Here is a 23,300-nt window from a genome sequence, read left to right on the forward strand (position 1 = left end):
GCTAAGACCAAGTGCAGAATTAGAAACACATACACTTGATCTTAGCCAAAGGCCGAGAAGCGATAACCTGAAAAGGGTTCGCAGTACAGGCCGATGGTCCCCAATGCAGAGCACTAATGAAGGCAATAGACTACTGTCCCCAGCCCAATACACAGTCCGGGAGGCTTCTTTCTCTCACAAACCGGGGAAAACGTTCACGCGCGTCCTACGCACAGAAGTCACACCAGCATGCTTCTTTTCGTGTTTGCTATCTGCATAGCTCCGCCCACACGCGACTTTTGGACACGCCTTTTCTTCGCACGAAATTCCTGGTGCGGTGCCAAAGCACGCCAAGCAGAAAGCATGATAGGAATAGTAGTGAGTGAAAGGAAAAAAAAAAAAAAAAAAAAAAAGGATAACCATTGTTGATTGTGATGTCACGGCACCATTGTTGAGTGTTCCATCAGGGCCCTTGTGATGTCATCCAATAGCTGACCTTACTTGACCTCTTTGACCTCTTGACCTGACAAGGCTCTTGTGACACGCGCAGTGTTCCGTCCATTGAACAGACAAGGTAGGTCCAGCTGCATAGGAAGTGCTGGGCTACTTTTTAGCCACTAAGTAATCCAGTTCAAAAGATCCACAAGAGGGAGACACAGGCAAACTTTACTCATTTATTGAAGCACTGCAAAAGCTAAATGGTTACATCCAGCCAACTTGATACAAAAAAGGGTCAATTGCCTGCCAGAGACGACTCAGCAACCCTCCGAGGTGTGCACAACAGGCCCAAATCAAACGTGGAGGAGGGGAGGTCCAAACAATTCATTCAGGTGATAAGCCAATTAACCAATCATCAGTCCTAATTGGATCCAGGGTGTGAGGAGACTGGCTGAATGGGTTGCTTGGTGCTGGAAACAACCGACAGCTGATGCAATTAGGAGATTGACAGACTAGATGCAGGTATTATATGCAAAAAGCAACACTGCACTGACTGGGCAGACAGAGGAGAAGCTGAAGGAGGCACGACACACACAACTTTCCACTTGCTTGGCTGGAAGGATGATGCTTGCAATCCATTTCAATTTCATTCTGTTTTTTCATACTGGATTAGAAGGGGTGCACCGGTCCTGGAGGTACTGCAATACCAGGTCAATGCGTGGAGTGGACAGAGCAAGCTCTTTTTCCATCTCCCTGTTCGAAAAATCCATTTAATATATGGTCCCCAGATAGGGGACGTATCAGATATTAAACTGATAAGAACAGATAAGGTTCCAACATAACTTTATTAAAGTATAAGTTTTGACAAAAGAAACAGGGGTATAATAAAAACATAAATATTATATTACATTAAGACAATGGTAAAGAATATAAGTTATAATACAATTGTGTTCCAGGCTGCTAAACACCATAAAGAATTGGCTTCTTTTATGCCCATATTTTTCTTATCTCTTAAGAAATAAATATATAATTCACTCAAAGCCATTTTCATACAGTTTCTTACATCAATGTCATCACGCTTAAATATTAAAATATTTCTAGTCTTCCAAATGGCATTTTTAAAACAGTTAATAATCATCCAGCAAACTCTTTGTTGCTTGGGTGTAGGGCAAGTAAAAAGTCCATATAAAACGTATTCGTGATTAAAATCTTTAAGACCACATATCCATTTAAAAAGAAGGCCCGCTCTCTTCCAAATCTCCTGAGCGTAGTGACAGTTCCAGAACAAGTGCAGCACCGTCTCATCATCTCCACATCTGTCTCTTGGACATCTGGCTCTCGCCACCAGCCCTCGCCTATATTGAAACTCACGGGTAGGGAGGCACTGGTGGGCGATTGCCCAGGACAGATCCTTGTGGATATTTGCTAGAAACTTCCCGTATACGTTCCGCCACACTTTTTTGGATCTATCCTGCGAGAAATTGGAAACTGTCACTACCTCCTCATTCTTTCGACACAGTTTTGACACTTTTCTCTGGTCCCCCAAAATGTCAGGCTCCAATTCTTGGAGGCGTAGGAGTCTGACCGTTTTTTCTAGGACCGCATAATGTTTAGGGGGACACAGAAGAACAGGAGCATTTAGAGAGGGACGGTACCATCTTTTAAAAACCATGCCCGTTGCATATTTTAAAAAATAACTAAAAATGCCATTAGATTTAAACATCTTAAAACAGAAACAGAAATATTTAATATAAAAGAAGTTAAAAAGGTTGGGAACATCTTTACCGCCATTGACTCTACTTTTATACATACTTTCACGCTTTAATTTTTCCATTGATGAACCCCATAAAAATTTAAAACAGATACGAGTTACTCTTTTAATATATAGATTTGAGGGGGGAAAAACCATTGCTATGTAAAGTAAAATAGGAATTAAAACCATTTTTATTATTAAAATTTTCCCCTCCATTGTAAGATTCCTCATGTTCCACATTAAAACCTTTTTCTCTATTTTATTAATTGCAATGTCCCAATTACAAACTCCATTATTAGCCTGATTAAAAATAACCCCTAAAATTTTTATTTGGTCTTGTTGCATTTGGATTCCAGATGTTATTGAAGAATCCCAATCCCCTATATAAAAACAGTCACATTTATTTACATTTAGTTTAAAACCTGAAGCTTCACAGAAAAAGGTGGTGTTCATTAGGGTACGTCTTAATGTCGGGGAGCTTGGACATAACACTGTAACATCATCCATGTAACTTAAAACCTTCAATTGATTACCCCCTCCCCCGGGGATTGGTACCCCCTTCACCATCTTATCTCGTCTTAACGTGGCTAGAAGGGGCTCTATTGCACAAATGAATAAAAAGGGGGATAGGGGGCACCCCTGTTTTACCCCTGATAAAAGAGGGACACCTTTTGTTAAAAAACCATTAACGGAAATGTGACTAAAGCAAGAACTATATAAAAGTTTAATTTTGTTTATTATAAAATCAGGCAAACATAATTTTTTTAAAACTATAAGGAGGAACTCGTGAGACACTCTGTCAAAAGCCTTTTCAAAATCAAGTGATAAAATTGATAAACTTTGATTTCTATCTTTAAAATACCAGATTATATCAAGTAAAATGTTTAATGACTCAGTAATAGATCTCTCAGGCACCCCACAGACCTGATTTGGGTGTATTAATTATACTAATAATGGGTTTTAAACGAGTTGCCATAAGTTTCGCTAGTACTTTATAGTCTACATTTAATAAAGTAATGGGCCTCCAATTTTTTAAAAGATTTTTATCATCTTTTTAAAAAAATTAATAAAATTACACCTTTTTTCCAAGAAGGGGGCAATTCACTTGTTATAAGAGTTTCTTTATACAATAAAAACAAATCCTCTTTTGAAAGATCCCAGAAGGTTAAATAAAATTCTATGGGTAGACCATCTTCACCAGGGGCTTTCCCTCTAGAAAAACTTTTAAAAACAAATAAAAGTTCCTCCATAGTAAGATCTCTGGATAAAAGTTCCTGATCTAAAATGTCTAATTTGAAATCCAGGGAATTAATAATATCGTCTAAAAAGGATTTGTCTATAGCTTTTTTACTAAAAAGAAATTGGTAAAAATTAAAAGTTGATTTTAGCATTCCATTTACTGTGGTTTCCCCTTCTAAATTTAAAATTACCTCACGCCTTTTATTTATTTTTTTAAAAAAGAAACGGGAACATTTTTCATCTTCCTCTAATTGTTTTACTCGAGAATTAAAAATAATTTGTTTGCCTTTATCATCAATGCATTTTTTAATCTCTGCTTTTAAATTAACCATATCTAGGTCTACCTCCATACCAATTTCTTTTAATTTAAACAAAACATTAAGACGTTTGTTAAGAACATTATACCATTGTTTCTTTTCCTTTGCTTTCTTCCTACCTGCTTTAATAAAAAATAATTTAATTTTAGGCTTTATGCCCTCCCACCAGTGCAGCACCGATTCATGGGAATTTCTTTCTTGCTGCCAGCACTGGTAGGTCCGCACAAATTCCGCCTTAATTTCAGGGTTTTCTAATAGCAAAACATTCAGCTTCCAATAACCTTTGTTTACCTTTTGTTCGTCCTCCGTCTCTAGCTGTGTCGATAAAAGCTTGTGATCTGAGAAAACATTGTCAACAAGTTCACATTTCAGGGGAGAAAAGTTATTGGAAGCAAACATAAAATCGATTCTGGAGTTCACTCTCCCATTGGACCAAGTGGCACCTGGGTCCGCCGGCAAGAGCGACCTCCAGCAATCCTTTAAGTTAAAATCCTCAATAAAATTTTTAAGCAGGTAGGAAGTGCGGTCCTTCCTGTTCCCATCACCCCCTTGCCTGGTTTCACCTTCACGAATACAATTAAAATCACCTCCTACCAGCAAGGGGGCGGAACCTGTACAAAACAATGGTAAAATGTTAAAAAGCTCCGCCCTCTCCTGTTTATCAGGAGGGGCGTATACATTTAAAACACGACATAAAAGACCCTTAAAACGTAAATGTATTAAAATTGCTCTGCCTGGTAAAATTTCGATCACAGATTGTATTTGTATAAAATTACCACGACACAGCACGCCAACACCAACAGATCTATTATTATTTGCCCCGGACCACACTGAAGGGCCCAGCTTCCAGTCTTTTTTAATATCGTTATACTCCATTCGATTTGGTATTCCGCATTCTTGTAATAGGCAAATATCAAAGTCCAAAGTCTCTAGGAAAGAAAATAAAGCCGCCCTGCGCACAGGACTCTTTAATGACCTCACATTCAGTGAGGAAATTTTTATAGACAAAGATGACATAAATATCAGGGAGAGTCAGTTTCTAGCTCAGAAGATGCTGCCTCCTCAATTTCTTGGGAGCAGGAGATACCAGGATCCGGACAAACAGAAAAAATGCTTTGGTCAGTCTCAGAGATGTGCTGCGATCCAATTTCTTTTCTAACCTCATCTTCTTTTGAGCTACGGGGTTTGGCTTTTCTCTGTGATCCATATCCTTCTTCCTCTCTTGTCCTTTTCGCCGTATGGGAGGTATCCATCGCATCGCCCACCGCTCTCTTCGTCTCTGGTTCAACGTTGTCATCTTGGACCTCTTTCTTCGTCTTTCCACTCGGCCTCTGCGGAATTCCCGTGTCTCTCCGTCTGTCTTTTACCGGAGTCCCCTCTACCACCGTCGTAGAGGGACTTGCCTCCGGATATCTCTCTGAATGCTGCCGCTCAGCATCAGAGGCCCTCCGCATCAGGCCTGGCTTAAATGGGGTCGCAGGGCCCGTCTGGGAAATCTCCGAGCTTTCCGCACCTTGGCCTTTCTTTGCCCTGCCCTGTACTCGTGCTGCACCAGGGCTAGGCTCGGGGCCACTCCACAAGCTTTCGGCTTGCGAAATAATGTCTTGGGAACACTCCTCTCTCGCCTTCAAAGAGTGTTTTCTGTCAAACTTTTTGACTTTCCCAGTCTGGCTGCTGGGGTTTCCCATCGGGCTCACCCCAGTCTTGCTTACTTTGTCCAGATTGTCTTTGGCCGAATCCTCTGTAAGGGTTACAGAGGATCGCCTACTCTTTCCCTGGTCCGGGTCGGCCAGGGGTCTTGCGGCCCTTGCAGAGCTAGTACAGCCCTGTTTAGACTCTCTGTTGGAATTATAGCCAGCCTCTACTTTCTCCCCCATCGGGCCGCCCGGTGGGGCTTTAGAGGACCCTGGCTCGGTTTCACCAGCCACCTTCGGTTCAGGTCCCGGGGCATTACCAACAGCACCCATATCTGTTATGGGCTGCTGCCTTGGCCCCGGCCTGGGTGTCTTTTGCCCGGTCACCACCACGGATGCTTTATACGTACGGGCTTTAAGAGGGCAGTCTTTATACTTGTGACCATTTTCGCCACATAGGTCACAGGCGTTGCAACTTGAGGCCACATGTCCCTCACTACCGCATCTGTTGCAACGTTTTACCCCTGAATCGCAGTTTTCTCTTGTATGCCCGAATCTTTGGCAGTTTCTGCAAAATGAGGGCATTTGGGAGTACAGGAGATAACCCCTGTTCCTCCCAATGGCAAAATTCGATGGCGGGTGAGAGAGACCCCCAATGCCTGCAGGGTCCTTCTCAAATTTCACAAAGTATTTCCTTTTGCCATTCCAAAAATTTTCCGAGTTTTTAACTTCATGTGAGAAGTGAACTTCTCGACAATACCGCCTGAGGAATAGAGTAACATCTTCCTCTGGTACAAATGGATTGTACATACATACAACCAAATGTACCGACTCCTCACCGTAGAGGAGCCCAAAATGGAGACCGTCAAGACGGTCATCGGCCTGGTCCGCAACCTGCAATGCTGCATAGATGTTATCACAACATGCTTTCGTGCAGAAGGTGATGGTATATAGGCCCTTATATTCCTGGTCTCGTAGACACAGGATGTCCTCCCTTCTGACCTGAAAAACACCGTTCAGGATTTCGGCCACAATATATCGTAGCGTCTTTCGATCCCGGAATTTTTCCGCCACCTCAATCCGGATGGACTGATGTATATGGGTTTCCCCATCCGCAAAGTCAAAGGAGAACGGCATCTCCACACGCCAAGGCCTAATCCCGACCCCGAAACCAAAAAAGGACACACACCCAGCGAGATGAGTCTCCAATCCAGTCCGGGGACGGGGACCTCAGATGTCCAAACGCCCAGATGAACACGCTCCAAAAAATAATAAATAAAGAACGCTCCCAGCGATAAATATCACTGATGAGCGCGATCGCCTCCCGTTGCCTGGGGACTAAGCCTATCCCCTATAGCAGCAAGGGGGCGCAACACGGGCTATAAACCCGTGCCGTCCCCCAAGGCCGAGGAATCGGGTACCCCAGGCACCTTCTGACCAAGACCCAATGTATCCCTACACTTGATCTTAGCCAAAAGGCCGAGAAGCGATAACCTGAAAAGGGTTCGCAGTACAGGCCGATGGTCCCCAATGCAGAGCACTAATGAAGGCAATAGACTACTGTCCCCAGCCCAATACACAGTCCGGGAGGCTTCTTTCTCTCACAAACCGGGGAAAACGTTCACGCGCGTCCTACGCACAGAAGTCACACCAGCATGCTTCTTTTCGTGTTTGCTATCTGCATAGCTCCGCCCACACGCGACTTTTGGACACGCCTTTTCTTCGCACGAAATTCCTGGTGCGGTGCCAAAGCACGCCAAGCAGAAAGAATGATAGGAATAGTAGTGAGTGAAAAGAAAAAAAAAAAAAAAAAAAAAAAAGGATAACCATTGTTGATTGTGATGTCACGGCACCATTGTTGAGTGTTCCATCAGGGCCCTTGTGATGTCATCCAATAGCTGACCTTACTTGACCTCTTTGACCTCTTGACCTGACAAGGCTCTTGTGACACGCGCAGTGTTCCGTCCATTGAACAGACAAGGTAGGTCCAGCTGCATAGGAAGTGCTGGGCTACTTTTTAGCCACTAAGTAATCCAGTTCAAAAGATCCACAAGAGGGAGACACAGGCAAACTTTACTCATTTATTGAAGCACTGCAAAAGCTAAATGGTTACATCCAGCCAACTTGATACAAAAAAGGGTCAATTGCCTGCCAGAGACGACTCAGCAACCCTCCGAGGTGTGCACAACAGGCCCAAATCAAACGTGGAGGAGGGGAGGTCCAAACAATTCATTCAGGTGATAAGCCAATTAACCAATCATCAGTCCTAATTGGATCCAGGGTGTGAGGAGACTGGCTGAATGGGTTGCTTGGTGCTGGAAACAACCGACAGCTGATGCAATTAGGAGATTGACAGACTAGATGCAGGTATTATATGCAAAAAGCAACACTGCACTGACTGGGCAGACAGAGGAGAAGCTGAAGGAGGCACGACACACACAACTTTCCACTTGCTTGGCTGGAAGGATGATGCTTGCAATCCATTTCAATTTCATTCTGTTTTTTCATACTGGATTAGAAGGGGTGCACCGGTCCTGGAGGTACTGCAATACCAGGTCAATGCGTGGAGTGGACAGAGCAAGCTCTTTTTCCATCTCCCTGTTCGAAAAATCCATTTAATATATGGTCCCCAGATAGGGGACGTATCAGATATTAAACTGATAAGAACAGATTTTTTTTTTTAAGTTGATAGCGTCAGAAGACGCAGTATATTTGAATTCATATCAAATTATATTTTGCGCTTCATCATCCGATAATCAACAATTTTTTTTCTTTTTATTTGTAATTTCCAATTTTTTGAAAAAATAATAATAATTTTTACATAAAATAAAGACAAACATAACATAAATTCCCTCACTATTATAACAAGCAAATCTATTCTTTCCTATCTTCACAAATTATCTATAGTATCCTTCATTTTAACTCTTTTCTTCTCATCTTCTCCTAATTCTTCTTTCTTGACAACCATACTATAACTTCGTCTTACAGGACACCAAATTGACTGTTCTATTTCTGCATAATCTTTTCTAGACATTTCTTTTTCTTTGACATCTTCTATTTTCTTTTCTTTCATACTTTTCTTTTCAAAGCTATCACAACCAGTCACTTTCTTCTCAAAATTACTACCTACAATCACTTTGTTTTCAAAACTATCACCAACAGTCACTTTTCTACTATTCCCTTGGCTATTCCTTACTTCAAATCCATTATCTTCTCCTTCTGTTCGTTTTACCTTTCTTTCACTTTCTTCTTCCATTTGTTCTTCTTTTCTTGTAGCTTCTTCCTCTACACATTCTTTCCTTCCATTTTCCCAATAACAGAAACCTTTTCTTCCATCTATACTTATTCTTCCTTCCAAAAAACCAAACTCTCCTTGTTTTGCCCAAACTCGAAACCTTCTCTTACCATTCCATATACCAATAGCGTTCAAATAATCCTTGTCAAACATTACAATCAGTCCCTTACTTTCCAGATATTCTTTCACTTCTTCCATCTCCACAAACGGGTCTTCCATTCCTACAACCAACTTTCTTGACGCTCCAAAACATGAAATGAAAACCTCTACCTCGGGGTACGAAACATAAACGTCCTTCCACTCCATGAAAAAAGACAAACATTTCTCCTCAGATGGTAGGGTCACATCAATCATCTTCCTCTTGAAATCTTTCTGCATACAAAAAATCTCTCTTCTTTCAATGCCTCCAAACTTCTTCAGTATCAACGAAACGTATCTTTCGCTCCATCCCATTCCAGGTTCTTTCTTGCATAGGAACCGTAAACAGTTCCTTTTCTTCGCCAAATCCATTTTGCCAGATCTCCTCACAGGTTCTCAGAAATCCGATCCTTTCCTGATCTCTCAGGACTGCCCCCTACAGCTATGTGCAGTGACAGGGGTGATCGCTCCTCGTTGCCCCGGGACTAAGCCGTCCCCCCAATAGCAGCACAGGGTCCAACTGCGGCTATAAACCACAGCCTTTCCCTGAGGCAGAGGGTCCGGGTACCCGGGGCACCTCCGGCCAAGACCAGTGCAGCACCTCTCGATACTACACTTGATCTTAGCCAAAAGGCCGAGAAGCGATAACCTGAAAAGGGTTCGCAGTACAGGCCGATGGTCCCCAATGCAGAGCACTAATGAAGGCAATAGACTACTGTCCCCAGCCCAATACACAGTCCGGGAGGCTTCTTTCTCTCACAAACCGGGGAAAACGTTCACGCGCGTCCTACGCACAGAAGTCACACCAGCATGCTTCTTTTCGTGTTTGCTATCTGCATAGCTCCGCCCACACGCGACTTTTGGACACGCCTTTTCTTCGCACGAAATTCCTGGTGCGGTGCCAAAGCACGCCAAGCAGAAAGCATGATAGGAATAGTAGTGAGTGAAAGAAAAAAAAAAAAAAAAAAAAAAAGGATAACCATTGTTGATTGTGATGTCACGGCACCATTGTTGAGTGTTCCATCAGGGCCCTTGTGATGTCATCCAATAGCTGACCTTACTTGACCTCTTTGACCTCTTGACCTGACAAGGCTCTTGTGACACGCGCAGTGTTCCGTCCATTGAACAGACAAGGTAGGTCCAGCTGCATAGGAAGTGCTGGGCTACTTTTTAGCCACTAAGTAATCCAGTTCAAAAGATCCACAAGAGGGAGACACAGGCAAACTTTACTCATTTATTGAAGCACTGCAAAAGCTAAATGGTTACATCCAGCCAACTTGATACAAAAAAGGGTCAATTGCCTGCCAGAGACGACTCAGCAACCCTCCGAGGTGTGCACAACAGGCCCAAATCAAACGTGGAGGAGGGGAGGTCCAAACAATTCATTCAGGTGATAAGCCAATTAACCAATCATCAGTCCTAATTGGATCCAGGGTGTGAGGAGACTGGCTGAATGGGTTGCTTGGTGCTGGAAACAACCGACAGCTGATGCAATTAGGAGATTGACAGACTAGATGCAGGTATTATATGCAAAAAGCAACACTGCACTGACTGGGCAGACAGAGGAGAAGCTGAAGGAGGCACGACACACACAACTTTCCACTTGCTTGGCTGGAAGGATGATGCTTGCAATCCATTTCAATTTCATTCTGTTTTTTCATACTGGATTAGAAGGGGTGCACCGGTCCTGGAGGTACTGCAATACCAGGTCAATGCGTGGAGTGGACAGAGCAAGCTCTTTTTCCATCTCCCTGTTCGAAAAATCCATTTAATATATGGTCCCCAGATAGGGGACGTATCAGATATTAAACTGATAAGAACAGATTTTTTTTTTTTTTTTTTTTTAAATTTTTATTATAAAAAGTTACATCAAATTTTCACAAAATATTCATGTAAATCATAAGTCCAACATGTTCAAAGTAAAGGTTCTATAACTGAGATAACGAAATTACTTCACTACAAGATCAGTAAAGCCTCTTTCTGCTCGAAACATACATATTAACAAAGCATCTTTTAAAACATTAAATTCCTCTATTGACACGTCAATTTTGTCATCAAGCGCCTTCACCAACCAGTCATCGAGGGGAATTTTTTCTACAAATTCGTCCGGATTATTCTCATAGTATTCCACGGCTGAGTCTCTCGCTGTTTGCAAGTTTGCTCCATATTTCCTATCCAACTTTATTTTCCATGTTTTCATACTTTCTGGCAGCTGTAGCTTCTCTGACTTCTTATTTAATTCATCTTCAGTGTCAGAAATTTCCAAGCCCATTTCTTCCACCAATCTCTGTCTCTTCTCAACTTCCTCAGTATCAGAGAACTCGATGTTTACAGGATCAGACAAAGTGGTGCCAGGAACTTGTTTAGGTTGTCTCTTACTAGCCACTTCTTGCCCAGTTTCCACTGTCTTCCTTTTCTTCTCTTTTAACGCACTTGGAATAGAAGTTGATTCTACGGAACTCTCATCAGCTTGTTGCAAAGATACTTCTGGCATGATGGTTTCCTCTACTTCACTTGCTTCCATCTGCACTGCTTCAGCTGGAGTAGATGCTCGGGCCTCTGGAGGTGTCTGGACCCTGACTACGTCAGCCCAAGTCCTCTGAGTTGGAGCCTTCAACGGACACTTTTTATAACCGTGACCATTTTTTCCACATAGGTTGCAAATAATGTCCTGGTCACAATTTCCAGTCACATGGTCCTTTTGAAAGCACCGCTTGCAAGTAGCAGTCTCTTGTGGACAACTGTCTGCAAAATGTCCAAAGGCTAAGCACTTCCGGCAGAACGTCGGCATACCCGAATAATACAGCCTTCCTCTCTCTCTACCAATCAAAAAGGTAGACGGCGGGTGGGCGTATCCTCCAACTCCTTCAGTATCCTCTTTAAGCTTGACAATGAATTTGTGCTTACCAGTCCATAAGCGTTCGCTATTCATAATCTTGTGGGAGTATTTAACTTGGCTACAATAGCGCTGTAGGAACTGAGCTATATCTTCCACCGGAGTATGAGGACTGCTCATATGAGCCACAAGCTGCATTTCCGAGTTTGGAGATAACAAAACAAAAGAGAGTCCTTTTAAATCTTCGTGGCTTAAGTTGGCTTTGATCCTCTCATACAGAAAAAAAGTCTCCAACTCACTGTCTAGAGTCAAGGTGTATCTCCCAAAAGAGTCTTGTAGTGCCAGGATCTTCTCCTTCTTCACCTTTAAGATTTCCAGCAAGATGTGACGGACAAAGTATGTCAGCTGCATTTTCTCCCTTAGTTCTTCATTTTCCTCGATATCGACTCGAATAGAATTTCGGATGTAATGTTCGCCTCTTTCAGCATGGCGCACAGTGGCCGCACATACCATAATGGCTTCGGGGTCGGGCTTTCACCCAAATCGATCCACAGCTCGTTGTTACCGGGCTAATCCTTCCCCCTATAGCAGCAGGGGGGTGAAGCCCAGGCTATGAACCTGGGCGATCCCCCCAGGCCGAGGGCTAGGGTACCAGTGAACACCCAATGGCAGATCTCCTGTTGTACAACACTTGATCTAGCCAAAAGGCCGAGAAGCGATAACCTGAAAAGGGTTCGCAGTACAGGCCGATGGTCCCCAATGCAGAGCACTAATGAAGGCAATAGACTACTGTCCCCAGCCCAATACACAGTCCGGGAGGCTTCTTTCTCTCACAAACCGGGGAAAACGTTCACGCGCGTCCTACGCACAGAAGTCACACCAGCATGCTTCTTTTCGTGTTTGCTATCTGCATAGCTCCGCCCACACGCGACTTTTGGACACGCCTTTTCTTCGCACGAAATTCCTGGTGCGGTGCCAAAGCACGCCAAGCAGAAAGCATGATAGGAATAGTAGTGAGTGAAAGAAAAAAAAAAAAAAAAAAAAAAAAGGATAACCATTGTTGATTGTGATGTCACGGCACCATTGTTGAGTGTTCCATCAGGGCCCTTGTGATGTCATCCAATAGCTGACCTTACTTGACCTCTTTGACCTCTTGACCTGACAAGGCTCTTGTGACACGCGCAGTGTTCCGTCCATTGAACAGACAAGGTAGGTCCAGCTGCATAGGAAGTGCTGGGCTACTTTTTAGCCACTAAGTAATCCAGTTCAAAAGATCCACAAGAGGGAGACACAGGCAAACTTTACTCATTTATTGAAGCACTGCAAAAGCTAAATGGTTACATCCAGCCAACTTGATACAAAAAAGGGTCAATTGCCTGCCAGAGACGACTCAGCAACCCTCCGAGGTGTGCACAACAGGCCCAAATCAAACGTGGAGGAGGGGAGGTCCAAACAATTCATTCAGGTGATAAGCCAATTAACCAATCATCAGTCCTAATTGGATCCAGGGTGTGAGGAGACTGGCTGAATGGGTTGCTTGGTGCTGGAAACAACCGACAGCTGATGCAATTAGGAGATTGACAGACTAGATGCAGGTATTATATGCAAAAAGCAACACTGCACTGACTGGGCAGACAGAGGAGAAGCTGAAGGAGGCACGACACACACAACTTTCCACTTGCTTGGCTGGAAGGATGATGCTTGCAATCCATTTCAATTTCATTCTGTTTTTTCATACTGGATTAGAAGGGGTGCACCGGTCCTGGAGGTACTGCAATACCAGGTCAATGCGTGGAGTGGACAGAGCAAGCTCTTTTTCCATCTCCCTGTTCGAAAAATCCATTTAATATATGGTCCCCAGATAGGGGACGTATCAGATATTAAACTGATAAGAACAGATACTACACTTGATCTTAGCCAAAAGGCCGAGAAGCGATAACCTGAAAAGGGTTCGCAGTACAGGCCGATGGTCCCCAATGCAGAGCACTAATGAAGGCAATAGACTACTGTCCCCAGCCCAATACACAGTCCGGGAGGCTTCTTTCTCTCACAAACCGGGGAAAACGTTCACGCGCGTCCTACGCACAGAAGTCACACCAGCATGCTTCTTTTCGTGTTTGCTATCTGCATAGCTCCGCCCACACGCGACTTTTGGACACGCCTTTTCTTCGCACGAAATTCCTGGTGCGGTGCCAAAGCACGCCAAGCAGAAAGCATGATAGGAATAGTAGTGAGTGAAAGGAAAAAAAAAAAAAAAAAAAAAAAAGGATAACCATTGTTGATTGTGATGTCACGGCACCATTGTTGAGTGTTCCATCAGGGCCCTTGTGATGTCATCCAATAGCTGACCTTACTTGACCTCTTTGACCTCTTGACCTGACAAGGCTCTTGTGACACGCGCAGTGTTCCGTCCATTGAACAGACAAGGTAGGTCCAGCTGCATAGGAAGTGCTGGGCTACTTTTTAGCCACTAAGTAATCCAGTTCAAAAGATCCACAAGAGGGAGACACAGGCAAACTTTACTCATTTATTGAAGCACTGCAAAAGCTAAATGGTTACATCCAGCCAACTTGATACAAAAAAGGGTCAATTGCCTGCCAGAGACGACTCAGCAACCCTCCGAGGTGTGCACAACAGGCCCAAATCAAACGTGGAGGAGGGGAGGTCCAAACAATTCATTCAGGTGATAAGCCAATTAACCAATCATCAGTCCTAATTGGATCCAGGGTGTGAGGAGACTGGCTGAATGGGTTGCTTGGTGCTGGAAACAACCGACAGCTGATGCAATTAGGAGATTGACAGACTAGATGCAGGTATTATATGCAAAAAGCAACACTGCACTGACTGGGCAGACAGAGGAGAAGCTGAAGGAGGCACGACACACACAACTTTCCACTTGCTTGGCTGGAAGGATGATGCTTGCAATCCATTTCAATTTCATTCTGTTTTTTCATACTGGATTAGAAGGGGTGCACCGGTCCTGGAGGTACTGCAATACCAGGTCAATGCGTGGAGTGGACAGAGCAAGCTCTTTTTCCATCTCCCTGTTCGAAAAATCCATTTAATATATGGTCCCCAGATAGGGGACGTATCAGATATTAAACTGATAAGAACAGATAAGGTTTCAACATAACTTTATTAAAGTATAAGTTTTGACAAAAGAAACAGGGGTATAATAAAAACATAAATATTATATTACATTAAGACAATGGTAAAGAATATAAGTTATAATACAATTGTGTTCCAGGCTGCTAAACACCATAAAGAATTGGCTTCTTTTATGCCCATATTTTTCTTATCTCTTAAGAAATAAATATATAATTCACTCAAAGCCATTTTCATACAGTTTCTTACATCAATGTCATCACGCTTAAATATTAAAATATTTCTAGTCTTCCAAATGGCATTTTTAAAACAGTTAATAATCATCCAGCAAACTCTTTGTTGCTTGGGTGTAGGGCAAGTAAAAAGTCCATATAAAACGTATTCGTGATTAAAATCTTTAAGACCACATATCCATTTAAAAAGAAGGCCCGCTCTCTTCCAAATCTCCTGAGCGTAGTGACAGTTCCAGAACAAGTGCAGCACCGTCTCATCATCTCCACATCTGTCTCTTGGACATCTGGCTCTCGCCACCAGCCCTCGCCTATATTGAAACTCACGGGTAGGGAGGCACTGGTGGGCGATTGCCCAGGACAGATCCTTGTGGATATTTGCTAGAAACTTCCCGTATACGTTCCGCCACACTTTTTTGGATCTATCCTGCGAGAAATTGGAAACTGTCACTACCTCCTCATTCTTTCGACACAGTTTTGACACTTTTCTCTGGTCCCCCAAAATGTCAGGCTCCAATTCTTGGAGGCGTAGGAGTCTGACCGTTTTTTCTAGGACCGCATAATGTTTAGGGGGACACAGAAGAACAGGAGCATTTAGAGAGGGACGGTACCATCTTTTAAAAACCATGCCCGTTGCATATTTTAAAAAATAACTAAAAATGCCATTAGATTTAAACATCTTAAAACAGAAACAGAAATATTTAATATAAAAGAAGTTAAAAAGGTTGGGAACATCTTTACCGCCATTGACTCTACTTTTATACATACTTTCACGCTTTAATTTTTCCATTGATGAACCCCATAAAAATTTAAAACAGATACGAGTTACTCTTTTAATATATAGATTTGAGGGGGGAAAAACCATTGCTATGTAAAGTAAAATAGGAATTAAAACCATTTTTATTATTAAAATTTTCCCCTCCATTGTAAGATTCCTCATGTTCCACATTAAAACCTTTTTCTCTATTTTATTAATTGCAATGTCCCAATTACAAACTCCATTATTAGCCTGATTAAAAATAACCCCTAAAATTTTTATTTGGTCTTGTTGCATTTGGATTCCAGATGTTATTGAAGAATCCCAATCCCCTATATAAAAACAGTCACATTTATTTACATTTAGTTTAAAACCTGAAGCTTCACAGAAAAAGGTGGTGTTCATTAGGGTACGTCTTAATGTCGGGGAGCTTGGACATAACACTGTAACATCATCCATGTAACTTAAAACCTTCAATTGATTACCCCCTCCCCCGGGGATTGGTACCCCCTTCACCATCTTATCTCGTCTTAACGTGGCTAGAAGGGGCTCTATTGCACAAATGAATAAAAAGGGGGATAGGGGGCACCCCTGTTTTACCCCTGATAAAAGAGGGACACCTTTTGTTAAAAAACCATTAACGGAAATGTGACTAAAGCAAGAACTATATAAAAGTTTAATTTTGTTTATTATAAAATCAGGCAAACATAATTTTTTTAAAACTATAAAAAGATATTCATGGGACACTCTGTCAAAGGCTTTTTCGAAGTCAAGTGATAAAATGGCAAGGGTCTGATTTCTGTCTTTAAAATACCAAATTACATCTCTTAAAATATTTAAAGCTTCAGCAATTGATCTACCAGGTACCCCACAAACCTGATTAGGATGTATTATTTTATCAATAAAAGGTTTAAGACGTACTGCTAAAAGTTTGGCTAAAATTTTATAATCTACGTTTAAAAGTGTAATGGGTCTCCAATTTTTTAACTGGCTTTTGTCCCCTTTTTTAAATAGCAAAGAAACTATCCCTTTCCTCCAGGACTGTGGCAGTTCTTTAACAGTGAAAGTTTCTTTGTATAATAAAAACATGTCACTTTTTAAAATTTCCCAAAAAGCTAGATAAAATTCTATGGGGAGCCCATCCTCACCCGGCGTTTTCCCGTTAGAAAAACTTTTAAAAGCAAATAAAAGCTCCTCTATGGTAAGATCACGGGATAAAACTTCTTGGTCTAAAATATCTAACTTAAAATCAAGGGAATTAATAACATCATTTAAAAAGGACATGTCAATAGATTTTTTATTAAAAAGAAATTGGTAAAAATTAAAAGTTGATTTTAGCATTCCATTTACTGTGGTTTCCCCTTCTAAATTTAAAATTACCTCACGCCTTTTATTTATTTTTTTAAAAAAGAAACGGGAACACTTTTCATCTTCTTCTAGGTATTTTACACGAGAGTTAAAAATTATTTGTTTACCTTTGTCCTCGATACATTTTTTTATTTCTGCTTTTAAATTAACCATATCTAGGTCTACCTCCATACCAATTTCTTTTAATTTAAACAAAACATTAAGACGTTTGTTAAGAACATTATACCATTGTTTCTTTTCCTTTGCTTTCTTCCTACCTGCTTTAATAAAAAATAATTTAATTTTAGGCTTTATGCCCTCCCACCAGTGCAGCACCGATTCATGGGAATTTCTTTCTTGCTGCCAGCACTGGTAGGTCCGCACAAATTCCGCCTTAATTTCAGGGTTTTCTAATAGCAAAACATTCAGCTTCCAATAACCTTTGTTTACCTTTTGTTCGTCCTCCGTCTCTAGCTGTGTCGATAAAAGCTTGTGATCTGAGAAAACATTGTCAACAAGTTCACATTTCAGGGGAGAAAAGTTATTGGAAGCAAACATAAAATCGATTCTGGAGTTCACTCTCCCATTGGACCAAGTGGCACCTGGGTCCGCCGGCAAGAGCGACCTCCAGCAATCCTTTAAGTTAAAATCCTCAATAAAATTTTTAAGCAGGTAGGAAGTGCGGTCCTTCCTGTTCCCATCACCCCCTTGCCTGGTTTCACCTTCACGAATACAATTAAAATCACCTCCTACCAGCAAGGGGGCGGAACCTGTACAAAACAATGGTAAAATGTTAAAAAGCTCCGCCCTCTCCTGTTTATCAGGAGGGGCGTATACATTTAAAACACGACATAAAAGACCCTTAAAACGTAAATGTATTAAAATTGCTCTGCCTGGTAAAATTTCGATCACAGATTGTATTTGTATAAAATTACCACGACACAGCACGCCAACACCAACAGATCTATTATTATTTGCCCCGGACCACACTGAAGGGCCCAGCTTCCAGTCTTTTTTAATATCGTTATACTCCATTCGATTTGGTATTCCGCATTCTTGTAATAGGCAAATATCAAAGTCCAAAGTCTCTAGGAAAGAAAATAAAGCCGCCCTGCGCACAGGACTCTTTAATGACCTCACATTCAGTGAGGAAATTTTTATAGACAAAGATGACATAAATATCAGGGAGAGTCAGTTTCTAGCTCAGAAGATGCTGCCTCCTCAATTTCTTGGGAGCAGGAGATACCAGGATCCGGACAAACAGAAAAAATGCTTTGGTCAGTCTCAGAGATGTGCTGCGATCCAATTTCTTTTCTAACCTCATCTTCTTTTGAGCTACGGGGTTTGGCTTTTCTCTGTGATCCATATCCTTCTTCCTCTCTTGTCCTTTTCGCCGTATGGGAGGTATCCATCGCATCGCCCACCGCTCTCTTCGTCTCTGGTTCAACGTTGTCATCTTGGACCTCTTTCTTCGTCTTTCCACTCGGCCTCTGCGGAATTCCCGTGTCTCTCCGTCTGTCTTTTACCGGAGTCCCCTCTACCACCGTCGTAGAGGGACTTGCCTCCGGATATCTCTCTGAATGCTGCCGCTCAGCATCAGAGGCCCTCCGCATCAGGCCTGGCTTAAATGGGGTCGCAGGGCCCGTCTGGGAAATCTCCGAGCTTTCCGCACCTTGGCCTTTCTTTGCCCTGCCCTGTACTCGTGCTGCACCAGGGCTAGGCTCGGGGCCACTCCACAAGCTTTCGGCTTGCGAAATAATGTCTTGGGAACACTCCTCTCTCGCCTTCAAAGAGTGTTTTCTGTCAAACTTTTTGACTTTCCCAGTCTGGCTGCTGGGGTTTCCCATCGGGCTCACCCCAGTCTTGCTTACTTTGTCCAGATTGTCTTTGGCCGAATCCTCTGTAAGGGTTACAGAGGATCGCCTACTCTTTCCCTGGTCCGGGTCGGCCAGGGGTCTTGCGGCCCTTGCAGAGCTAGTACAGCCCTGTTTAGACTCTCTGTTGGAATTATAGCCAGCCTCTACTTTCTCCCCCATCGGGCCGCCCGGTGGGGCTTTAGAGGACCCTGGCTCGGTTTCACCAGCCACCTTCGGTTCAGGTCCCGGGGCATTACCAACAGCACCCATATCTGTTATGGGCTGCTGCCTTGGCCCCGGCCTGGGTGTCTTTTGCCCGGTCACCACCACGGATGCTTTATACGTACGGGCTTTAAGAGGGCAGTCTTTATACTTGTGACCATTTTCGCCACATAGGTCACAGGCGTTGCAACTTGAGGCCACATGTCCCTCACTACCGCATCTGTTGCAACGTTTTACCCCTGAATCGCAGTTTTCTCTTGTATGCCCGAATCTTTGGCAGTTTCTGCAAAATGAGGGCATTTGGGAGTACAGGAGATAACCCCTGTTCCTCCCAATGGCAAAATTCGATGGCGGGTGAGAGAGACCCCCAATGCCTGCAGGGTCCTTCTCAAATTTCACAAAGTATTTCCTTTTGCCATTCCAAAAATTTTCCGAGTTTTTAACTTCATGTGAGAAGTGAACTTCTCGACAATACCGCCTGAGGAATAGAGTAACATCTTCCTCTGGTACAAATGGATTGTACATACATACAACCAAATGTACCGACTCCTCACCGTAGAGGAGCCCAAAATGGAGACCGTCAAGACGGTCATCGGCCTGGTCCGCAACCTGCAATGCTGCATAGATGTTATCACAACATGCTTTCGTGCAGAAGGTGATGGTATATAGGCCCTTATATTCCTGGTCTCGTAGACACAGGATGTCCTCCCTTCTGACCTGAAAAACACCGTTCAGGATTTCGGCCACAATATATCGTAGCGTCTTTCGATCCCGGAATTTTTCCGCCACCTCAATCCGGATGGACTGATGTATATGGGTTTCCCCATCCGCAAAGTCAAAGGAGAACGGCATCTCCACACGCCAAGGCCTAATCCCGACCCCGAAACAAAAAAAGGACACACACCCAGCGAGATGAGTCTCCAATCCAGTCCGGGGACGGGGACCTCAGATGTCCAAACGCCCAGATGAACACGCTCCAAAAAATAATAAATAAAGAACGCTCCCAGCGATAAATATCACTGATGAGCGCGATCGCCTCCCGTTGCCTGGGGACTAAGCCTATCCCCTATAGCAGCAAGGGGGCGCAACACGGGCTATAAACCCGTGCCGTCCCCCAAGGCCGAGGAATCGGGTACCCCAGGCACCTTCTGACCAAGACCCAATGTATCCCTACACTTGATCTTAGCCAAAAGGCCGAGAAGCGATAACCTGAAAAGGGTTCGCAGTACAGGCCGATGGTCCCCAATGCAGAGCACTAATGAAGGCAATAGACTACTGTCCCCAGCCCAATACACAGTCCGGGAGGCTTCTTTCTCTCACAAACCGGGGAAAACGTTCACGCGCGTCCTACGCACAGAAGTCACACCAGCATGCTTCTTTTCGTGTTTGCTATCTGCATAGCTCCGCCCACACGCGACTTTTGGACACGCCTTTTCTTCGCACGAAATTCCTGGTGCGGTCCCAAAACACGCCAAACAGAAAGCATGATAGGAATAGTAGTGAGTGAAAGGAAAAAAAAAAAAAAAAAAAAAAAAGGATAACCATTGTTGATTGTGATGTCACGGCACCATTGTTGAGTGTTCCATCAGGGCCCTTGTGATGTCATCCAATAGCTGACCTTACTTGACCTCTTTGACCTCTTGACCTGACAAGGCTCTTGTGACACGCGCAGTGTTCCGTCCATTGAACAGACAAGGTAGGTCCAGCTGCATAGGAAGTGCTGGGCTACTTTTTAGCCACTAAGTAATCCAGTTCAAAAGATCCACAAGAGGGAGACACAGGCAAACTTTACTCATTTATTGAAGCACTGCAAAAGCTAAATGGTTACATCCAGCCAACTTGATACAAAAAAGGGTCAATTGCCTGCCAGAGACGACTCAGCAACCCTCCGAGGTGTGCACAACAGGCCCAAATCAAACGTGGAGGAGGGGAGGTCCAAACAATTCATTCAGGTGATAAGCCAATTAACCAATCATCAGTCCTAATTGGATCCAGGGTGTGAGGAGACTGGCTGAATGGGTTGCTTGGTGCTGGAAACAACCGACAGCTGATGCAATTAGGAGATTGACAGACTAGATGCAGGTATTATATGCAAAAAGCAACACTGCACTGACTGGGCAGACAGAGGAGAAGCTGAAGGAGGCACGACACACACAACTTTCCACTTGCTTGGCTGGAAGGATGATGCTTGCAATCCATTTCAATTTCATTCTGTTTTTTCATACTGGATTAGAAGGGGTGCACCGGTCCTGGAGGTACTGCAATACCAGGTCAATGCGTGGAGTGGACAGAGCAAGCTCTTTTTCCATCTCCCTGTTCGAAAAATCCATTTAATATATGGTCCCCAGATAGGGGACGTATCAGATATTAAACTGATAAGAACAGATAAGGTTTCAACATAACTTTATTAAAGTATAAGTTTTGACAAAAGAAACAGGGGTATAATAAAAACATAAATATTATATTACATTAAGACAATGGTAAAGAATATAAGTTATAATACAATTGTGTTCCAGGCTGCTAAACACCATAAAGAATTGGCTTCTTTTATGCCCATATTTTTCTTATCTCTTAAGAAATAAATATATAATTCACTCAAAGCCATTTTCATACAGTTTCTTACATCAATGTCATCACGCTTAAATATTAAAATATTTCTAGTCTTCCAAATGGCATTTTTAAAACAGTTAATAATCATCCAGCAAACTCTTTGTTGCTTGGGTGTAGGGCAAGTAAAAAGTCCATATAAAACGTATTCGTGATTAAAATCTTTAAGACCACATATCCATTTAAAAAGAAGGCCCGCTCTCTTCCAAATCTCCTGAGCGTAGTGACAGTTCCAGAACAAGTGCAGCACCGTCTCATCATCTCCACATCTGTCTCTTGGACATCTGGCTCTCGCCACCAGCCCTCGCCTATATTGAAACTCACGGGTAGGGAGGCACTGGTGGGCGATTGCCCAGGACAGATCCTTGTGGATATTTGCTAGAAACTTCCCGTATACGTTCCGCCACACTTTTTTGGATCTATCCTGCGAGAAATTGGAAACTGTCACTACCTCCTCATTCTTTCGACACAGTTTTGACACTTTTCTCTGGTCCCCCAAAATGTCAGGCTCCAATTCTTGGAGGCGTAGGAGTCTGACCGTTTTTTCTAGGACCGCATAATGTTTAGGGGGACACAGAAGAACAGGAGCATTTAGAGAGGGACGGTACCATCTTTTAAAAACCATGCCCGTTGCATATTTTAAAAAATAACTAAAAATGCCATTAGATTTAAACATCTTAAAACAGAAACAGAAATATTTAATATAAAAGAAGTTAAAAAGGTTGGGAACATCTTTACCGCCATTGACTCTACTTTTATACATACTTTCACGCTTTAATTTTTCCATTGATGAACCCCATAAAAATTTAAAACAGATACGAGTTACTCTTTTAATATATAGATTTGAGGGGGGAAAAACCATTGCTATGTAAAGTAAAATAGGAATTAAAACCATTTTTATTATTAAAATTTTCCCCTCCATTGTAAGATTCCTCATGTTCCACATTAAAACCTTTTTCTCTATTTTATTAATTGCAATGTCCCAATTACAAACTCCATTATTAGCCTGATTAAAAATAACCCCTAAAATTTTTATTTGGTCTTGTTGCATTTGGATTCCAGATGTTATTGAAGAATCCCAATCCCCTATATAAAAACAGTCACATTTATTTACATTTAGTTTAAAACCTGAAGCTTCACAGAAAAAGGTGGTGTTCATTAGGGTACGTCTTAATGTCGGGGAGCTTGGACATAACACTGTAACATCATCCATGTAACTTAAAACCTTCAATTGATTACCCCCTCCCCCGGGGATTGGTACCCCCTTCACCATCTTATCTCGTCTTAACGTGGCTAGAAGGGGCTCTATTGCACAAATGAATAAAAAGGGGGATAGGGGGCACCCCTGTTTTACCCCTGATAAAAGAGGGACACCTTTTGTTAAAAAACCATTAACGGAAATGTGACTAAAGCAAGAACTATATAAAAGTTTAATTTTGTTTATTATAAAATCAGGCAAACATAATTTTTTTAAAACTATAAAAAGATATTCATGGGACACTCTGTCAAAGGCTTTTTCGAAGTCAAGTGATAAAATGGCAAGGGTC

General features: G+C 42.6%; 6 non-coding genes and 1 pseudogene across 6 annotated transcripts; all 7 read right to left on the minus strand.

Moving 5' to 3' along the window:
* Positions 1-1,090: 1,090 nt before the first annotated feature.
* On the minus strand, positions 1,091-1,273 carry LOC120983545. The gene has a single exon (XR_005775119.1). It is a non-coding gene; the product is annotated as a U2 spliceosomal RNA (small nuclear RNA).
* Positions 1,274-7,878: 6,605 nt separating this feature from the next.
* LOC120983530 lies at positions 7,879-8,072 on the minus strand. The gene has a single exon (XR_005775105.1). It is a non-coding gene; the product is annotated as a U2 spliceosomal RNA (small nuclear RNA).
* Positions 8,073-9,297: 1,225 nt separating this feature from the next.
* Positions 9,298-9,439, minus strand: LOC120983583 (annotated as a pseudogene).
* Positions 9,440-10,464: 1,025 nt separating this feature from the next.
* LOC120983527 lies at positions 10,465-10,661 on the minus strand. Its single transcript, XR_005775102.1, has one exon. It is a non-coding gene; the product is annotated as a U2 spliceosomal RNA (small nuclear RNA).
* Positions 10,662-13,375: 2,714 nt separating this feature from the next.
* LOC120983508 lies at positions 13,376-13,566 on the minus strand. The gene has a single exon (XR_005775084.1). It is a non-coding gene; the product is annotated as a U2 spliceosomal RNA (small nuclear RNA).
* Positions 13,567-14,593: 1,027 nt separating this feature from the next.
* Positions 14,594-14,776, minus strand: LOC120983537. Its single transcript, XR_005775112.1, has one exon. It is a non-coding gene; the product is annotated as a U2 spliceosomal RNA (small nuclear RNA).
* A 6,603-nt stretch (positions 14,777-21,379) lies between these two features.
* Positions 21,380-21,562, minus strand: LOC120983538. Its single transcript, XR_005775113.1, has one exon. It is a non-coding gene; the product is annotated as a U2 spliceosomal RNA (small nuclear RNA).
* Between the last annotated feature and the right edge of the window lie 1,738 nt (positions 21,563-23,300).

This window comes from Bufo bufo, unplaced genomic scaffold (assembly GCF_905171765.1).
Source record: "Bufo bufo unplaced genomic scaffold, aBufBuf1.1, whole genome shotgun sequence".
In the NCBI taxonomy this organism is placed as follows: Eukaryota; Metazoa; Chordata; class Amphibia; order Anura; family Bufonidae; genus Bufo; species Bufo bufo.